The sequence below is a fragment of the Corvus cornix genome, chromosome 3 (genome assembly GCF_000738735.6).
Source record: "Corvus cornix cornix isolate S_Up_H32 chromosome 3, ASM73873v5, whole genome shotgun sequence".
In the NCBI taxonomy this organism is placed as follows: Eukaryota; Metazoa; Chordata; class Aves; order Passeriformes; family Corvidae; genus Corvus; species Corvus cornix.
Window position 1 is genome coordinate 98,407,806 of NC_047056.1, and position 7,732 is coordinate 98,415,537.

The window sequence follows — 7,732 nt, forward strand, 5'->3', positions numbered from 1 at the left end:
ACTCTACATCTAATGACACTCAGCTTATAGGGTTAAGATTTTGCCACCCTATTTGGTCACTCCTGGCAATGTCGATATGAGTCCCTTTTACTGTCTGAGATTCTTCTATTTCATATAAATCTGTGGCATATGAATAAATACCATCCTTCTGAAAGACTGTCCTCTAGTGTCCTGACTTCTGTAAAGGTTCATTGGATTTTCCATGGTTTGTTGCCCATGGAAAGACAGTTTGGAGGAAAAAAAAAAGAAAGATAATACACACTGAGAATTCTGGAAGCACATAAGCACTAATGCTGTACACTTGAACTGTCTCTGGTAAATAACAGTAAGGAGGAATCATTTCTGTATGCACTACATGGTTGCATTTTCATATCGACTAGACTAGTTTATGAGCTGCATGTCAACTGTTTACAAGTAGGACTGCTTCTGTATTTAAGTGGTGTACACTATGAAATTCAAGGGATTTAAAATGCTATCTGTGTTCTGTCTCATGTACAGGGTGATAGACACCCTTCATTTGTAAGCATTAGCAAAATGAGATGCAGTTGCAGAAAATGTAATTGGATCATCTTTGTATTTTATGTCAGCATGTCTAAGTGCTGTTAAAAGATGTACAATGCATACAATGCAATCTGACAGCAAATAGGGTAGCTGTTGTAGGCATGACAAATAATAGCAGACTTCACTTTTCATTGTCATTCTTACACAGGCAATATCCGATAAACAAGGAAGCTATAACACTGCCTAGAAACTTATTCGTTTCAAAACCTTTCCTATGTTATGTCCATAATCACAGTTCCATTGTGGAAACATGGAAGGCTGTCTCTGTTTCCAATCAGAGAAATTCTATTTTAAACAAACTCATCTTTACTTATAATTACCTTGAAACTTGGAATTATGCATCATGAAATGATGTGAAAGACTCAGAGTATTATATTTTTGAACTCAATATTAGTCCACCAATAAAACAAGCTAATCATTGCATGAGCTGCTATCTGCATTTTTAAGGAGCTCATTAGTGTCATCACTAGACACAGTTGTATAATTTGAAGATTACTTCAGTCTTTCTTTTGGCAACAGCATGAGTTTTCATCCCTTCATTCACATTGTCTCCTTGCTTCAAAATAATTGACTCGAGGTAAATCAATCTTGGCAAGATATTCCCAAGGATCAAGTTTCCAGCTAAGCTGTTAAAGAAAAGACCATGGAAAATGATGAGTCTTGTGTCACAAGCTGTGCAGGTAAAAATCCTTCAAGGCCCAAGGACTAGGCTGCTTGAAGAGCTGCTACTGACTAAGTGTAGCAACCAACTTCCCAGATCACTCCCTCCTTTCACAGTACCTTTAGGAGCAAGAAAAAAGGAAGGTGTTCTAATTACATTGCTGTATCCCGTTACATACTAGGACACACACAAGTATCAGAGTGGAAGGCACTGAAAGAGATTATAGTGTTGGCAATGGTCACATTAAGAACTAAGGAAGTCTCTTCAAGGAAACCTCTTTTACTAGAACTCTGTTCTAGCAGAGAGTTTCAAGTTTACCAGTTCCAGTAGGTTTATTTGATTTTTTTGTATTTACTTTGTGCTTAATGAATACCTTTAAAAAACAACAAAAAAAGTGGTCTATTTTTCTTTTTTCCTCAGCAAAAAGATGTATAAAACCCACATAAACTGGGTTTGGGTGGATTTTTTGGGTTCACTTTTCATGGCATTACAGTATCTCATTCCTCCCTTTAAAATATGAAGCAAACTAAAGTCATTACTTTGTAGAAAGTGAGGGCTGGAATTTAGAAAAAGCAGAGGGAACAAGAAATTAGTAAGCTGAAAAGAGCATAGAGAGCTGAAAGTTTGTTTTGCTAATTTAGCACCTACTTTTTTGATCAAGTATGGTCTCCCTCAACCAACAACTGAAGTCCCAAATTTTTGCAGCTGATTCATGAACGCAAATGTGGCATTAGACCTATGCAAGACATATATGACATTTTCAGGTCCAGTGGAAATACCTGCGAAACTATTCCTCCTCTGAGTTCACCAAAGACATGAGGGTGCTATTTGCTGTGTGTAATGCACACACAGCCAAACATTCCCTTGTTCCAATATCGTGAGGAGCAGTCTCATAGCAGAGGATGTCTGTGCAGAGTGCTGACTGTAGAGCAACCACTAAAATATAAAAAATAAATTTCAAAAAAGTGCTTAATTTACCGTATTTAATTTATGAACCTACAAATCAGATGAGCACCCAAAGCAGTTTGGGAGTACACTTCTCTTTCAAGGAGGTGCAAATGCAAATTACACTAACTAAAACACTTGTTCTACCATGGTTTTATGAGATCTTGAATGAAAAACAGAAAAGTAAGCAGGTAAGGAAAAAATAGAAAGCATTTTATGTACCTACTTGTCAAGTGCACAATGTTTTTAACTGGAAAAATTACTTTCTGGATGCCCTTGGGGCTACAAAAAGTTCTGAACCTTGCAAAAGTGAAGCAGTGGTTATAAACCGGCTGGTGAAAGGCAGATCCCAAAACACCAGGCAGCTGCTTTTTATTTCAGATGTCACCAAAACCCAGACCTTTTCCATTCTGCTGATAAGTAACTAAACATTTTTATATAAGAACTTACAGCAGGAATTTCAATCACCCAACCTAGTATTTACAACTAGAGTATACAACCCCTCAGTGTAGCCTACTTAAAACTGCCTATAAGAGAATTCATTACATTCTGTGCATTAACCTCCTTCTGCCTGTTATGATTCACTCTTGGCTGCTGTGTCTGAATGGCTGCTGGGTTTGTCTATTTTATCTTAGAATCAATTAATTTTCCTCTGCCTTCAATATGCACTTATTGTACAGAATAAACGTGCCCCAAACAAAGAGGTAGAAACTTAGCATGGATTTAAACATTGTCTATTACATAAAAGTAAGAAATGCAGTCCTGAATTACCACCTATTTTTTTTGTTAAACTACAGAGTGGCAGAGAAGGATCCTGCATCAGTTCTCAAAGTTGGCAATATTGAATTAAAATAAAGTCAAGAATTTTTCTGTGTATAAACATACTCATTATTAAAATTAGGGAATAACTGAGCTAAATTTCTTACCAAGTTTCAAAAATTTTTGAAAAGTTTTGAAATTATGAAATTTGGGATTGAAACAGGAATTACGGCTTCTCTTCTCAAGAGGAGACTAAGTATGACCCAGCTCTTGGTAGAACATATATTTTTATTTAAACAGCAAGTTGCTTTTAGACTGATTTCTAGAATATTTCCATTTGTTATTACTTTTTCATTGCAATATAATTTCAAAAAGTTAGGTTTAACAGTAAGACTTTGAGGCTTCTCTTGAAATGACCAAGTGAAACTGTCAAGGTGCCGAAAAAACCTGTTCAAAATTATCCAAGAGTCTGAAACTGTTTTAGTCAATGTGTAAAGTGAATGACAAAAATATTAATAATTTAATGAATTTATTTAATGTACTTTTAAAAACAGCAATGGCTTTTTAATTCATAAATTAAATCAATGCAAAGTTGCATTCATCAGATGTATATAAAAATTCATTCTGGTAATTCTGGTAATCATCAGAAAGGAATGAATAAACTTAGACATGTAGCAAATTCACTATAAAGTCCTTTCTGAGGATTATGCAAGCTTCACAGAAGAACAGAATTTTGAAGAAGAAAATAGGTCAGGAAGACATTCTGATGGACAGGCACCAGGACAGAAGAGCTCCATGGAAAGAGACCAGACACCAGAATAACACTGCAAAAAGTTCAAACCCTTTGACTCAAATGTGAAAATAAGAATGATTATTCCTGATTTCTAATACTGGCAGAAAAGTCAAATATGAAACTGTGATTGCATTTACCTGTGCATCGAGGGATCACTCAGTGAGTGATGAGGAGCGGAGAAACACTGAGGGCAAGGAAAACATAGTGCCAAGAAACATGCAATATCCCATCCAGTAATTATATTCAGATGTATCCAGATGTTAATGTAGTTTGAAACTAAAGACTGCATTTATTTTTGCATTGACTGTTCTCTTTTCCAAAACCTTCTCAAGCACAGGAATGGCCAGGGGAAAAGGAGCTCAGCTGCCTGGGGGTGGAGGAGCTGGCAGCCCCCAGAGCAGTATTTCCCATCAGTGCCTTTGCTCCCCTGGGAGTTCTGGGACCAAATTCTTTAGAATCCCCTTTTGGATGAATCCAGGGTCTGCTCCAAGAGAACAATCTGAGGAAAAATCTGCCCGGATACAACTACTATCACATCTGATCCAGTAAGGGATTTTACAGGAAACAGTATAAAATCTTCCTTTGCCTTGCTTTGCCTATATTTACATACAAAAATGTTCATGTCAATGTAAGCAGTTCTTTCCTGACCAACAACAGAGAAGGGAAAAAAAAGGAAAAAGAGAGAGTGAAGGTGACAGCACTTACCATTTCTTTATAAATTTTTATTAGAAATCCTCTCCTCAAGGTAATTGGATCATTTCTCTTTTCCACAGAGCTGAGACAAAGAAATGACAGAGAAATATAAAAATATGTCTGTGACAGAGTGTAGAAATTTAACAGAAGGATTTGGAAGTACTCTGGAGAGGAAAGAAGGAGATAGATTTAGTTATTTTTACAGTTCAGTGCTGTTAAAGTTTTGTAATACTGAGAAATAAAGCAGAATTCATGTTTATGTTGGTTTGAACATGCTGAGAAGGGAGGCTTTTAAACTTGTCATTAATAATACCTTCTTGAGGTCTTTCCTACAGCCAATTTATTGGCCTAAAAAGTACACTGTACCTTTAGAGCTTCAGAGATTTTCATTCCTTGATCACCCAGACTTGCATGAGTATCCTGAGGTCCAACACAATCCAGGCTATGCTGCTGTGGAGCCTTCACAGCAAAAGAAAGAGTCTGGGTCTCTGTGACAGGGACTGGAATGGATCCCAAAGGAAAAAGAAACATGGGGGAACCGTGAAACTGTCTAAGTGTGTACATTAGATTATGTGAAACACTAACATCTCTTTTGGCCAGTAACTTGACAGCTTTAAGTCTGATACTTAAGCCTGATGCTTTTATTGTGTGGATATGAAAAATATCCATTGAGATGGATGGCTGCAGGCCTGGGGTTTTTTGTGGGTTTTGTTGTTGTTTTTATCGTGGTTTGGTTTGGTTTTTAATTCTGGAAAGAAACTTCCACTGCAAGCCATTTGGCTGATTCTCAATGACAAGGTAAAAATGAGGGATCCCAACCAACTGCTAGTTCCCGATTTCATTGCAAGGGAAAGGGATTCGATGCTTTGTGGGACTCAACCTTCCTGAAATTAGGTATAGAATAATCAAAAGCAAATATATTCAGACTTCCATATGCTCAAAATAACAATCAGAATTGAATTGCAGTAGTTCCACCCATTTCTGATGAACAGGGAACCTTGCAATAATTAGAAAACTCAATAGTAAGGTATACACATGCCTTCTACATCCAAACACTGCTTGTGTTTCCACATTATTTTGAATGAGGCTAGACACAGACCAAACCACTACACTACACTACACTTGTTCAGTCCATTTAGAAAGAGAAGTCTCTTCTTGCTCATGCTATGAAAACATTATCACAACGAGACAGCCGCCCACTTCCAAATATTGTTCAGTCCATTTAGGAAGAGGAGTCTCTCTGCCTGCGTGTGAGTCCTTTCCCCCGACTTGCAGCTTTTCCCGCAACTGCTTTCGAGGGTCCACTCTTGAAGTTTTTTGGGGTACAATTTTAAGGTTGAGCCGTTCAGAAACAAAAACAGAGGCCCTTCTCCTTCCCTGGGAGCAAAGGGTCTTCATCATCTTCATCGTTAGGACTATCTCTGGGAGCATCTCTAGGAACTGAGGTTTTCTCCTTTCCCGTTTGGAGCAAAAGTCCTCATCTGGTTCATCTCTCCCTGTCCAAACTTCTCATGAAATTACAGCTGCGTCAGCATCTGCCTATCTCAGCGCAGGTGCTTTTGCTCACGAGTTGAACACTCCACCCCCCATATCTTCATGAAATTACAACAGGATACTCTGATATATCATAGCTTCACAACAGAATTTCAGCTTTAAGCATCTCCTCTCTCTCTTCCCTCAGGTTTTCAGCTCTTCACAGCAGTAAAAGGGTTAATCTCACCTTGGCCTTGCAGCTTTGCAGCTGGAATGTTGAATTTTTCTTATCGAAGTGGAGAGGGGGGAGAGCCGAGCCGCTCCGGCTGCCCATGGCAAGGCAGTGGGGGGGGTTCCACGGCTGGAACAGGTCCATCGGCTCCAGGATGGCCGTGGCCCGGCCCGGCCTGGCCCCAGCAGGGCCTGGCCAGGCCCACTGGGCCCTGCTCGGGGCCTGCAGCCACCTGTCCCAGCGCCGGAAACGAGAGAGAGCTTGGAGGGGAGTTTGCCTATTCTTAAATGTGGATAACAGAGGTGATCACAACTTTAAGTGGCTTAGAGAATTGTCCATATTCAAACTGGCCAGCTGATAGGTTCTATCAGGTCCCAGAGGAAACTGTAAGCACCCCTTAGCAAGGACATCCCTTCCGGGACTATGCTTGCTAACCTATGACAGGGGCTAAGGTAGAATTGTACTGATATGTAGAGGAAGAAGGCAATTCTAAATAAAATAAAATATATGGAGGTCACTGGTCCAAAATGTTTTGTCTTAGTCCCTTAAAATTAAAATAATCGAGGAGCTATGTTGTGTAAATATATAGAAAGTTTATTACTGTGTAATGATGACATGAAAAAAAGACCTTGAAGTTTCTCTTCTACTCTCTAAACAAATATAAAATTACATAGATTTCTAATTATTAAGGAAATTGTCTCCACTGGTTTCACATAGACCTCACTGGGTATAAAATCAATGCCTTTCATATCACTGTGACTGGCAGGGTATGCAGGAAACATCTATTTCCTATACCTTTTCCTGAAAGGGGGCAGCTGACAGCTACAAGGGAGAGCTGTTGTAATTGACAATGAAGACACAGGTTTAATTAGCCATTCTGACTGGAAAGTGCAGTTAAAAAGTTATTTTTGAAATTCTTACATGTTATCTTGTTTGTATACCCTATGTAAAACAAACTTTGTTTAAGCAATAGAACATAATTAGGGTTAAAAGAGATGTAGAGTATGGATTTGCAATAAAAGCAACAACTTCCTTATCACACCATCTTCTTATGGTTATTTTCCACACCAATTGAAAATGGCCAGAAAACTGAAGGCACTAGAATTCTATGCTGCTGTCTGAACATGTAGAAAATTTAATAATCAATAAAATGTTAATTAAAGTCCAGTTTCTAGACATGCTGAGCAGACAAAGTTCCCACTAGCTTCAGTAGGCACTGCAGTTCTCAACACCTCTGTAAACACAGAAAAGATTGGTTAAGTAACTAAAATATCCCAGCTAAATTCGTGAACATATTTTAAAATTTTACCACAATTCTTTGCATATAATAGACAATGGACTGTTAGCCAGAAAACATATGTCTGGAGAAAATTTGTATTCAATAAATTTATATTAATCACACTGAAAGACAGTGGAATAGAGGAAAAAAATCCTAGAGAACAGAAAAAAAAAGAAAAAAAAAAAGAAAAGCAAGTGTTGCACAATGGAAAAATATAAGCTGATGTGTTCCAAGAGTCTTACCTAGATTTTCTCCCACCTCTACACATGGACTGTCAGGGCAAAAAGTGACCCTTTCATTCGTCAAAGTATTACCATAGTGCCTGTGGGATATATG

The 7,732-nt window shown here is 38.2% G+C and overlaps 1 long non-coding RNA gene across 1 annotated transcript; it reads right to left on the reverse strand.

Moving 5' to 3' along the window:
• Window positions 1-555: 555 nt before the first annotated feature.
• Window positions 556-5,580, reverse strand: LOC109143736. Its single transcript, XR_002044075.2, has 3 exons — window positions 4,425-5,580; window positions 2,002-2,158; window positions 556-1,187 (listed from the first exon to the last, which is right to left on the reverse strand). It is a non-coding gene; the product is annotated as an uncharacterized LOC109143736 (long non-coding RNA).
• Between the last annotated feature and the right edge of the window lie 2,152 nt (window positions 5,581-7,732).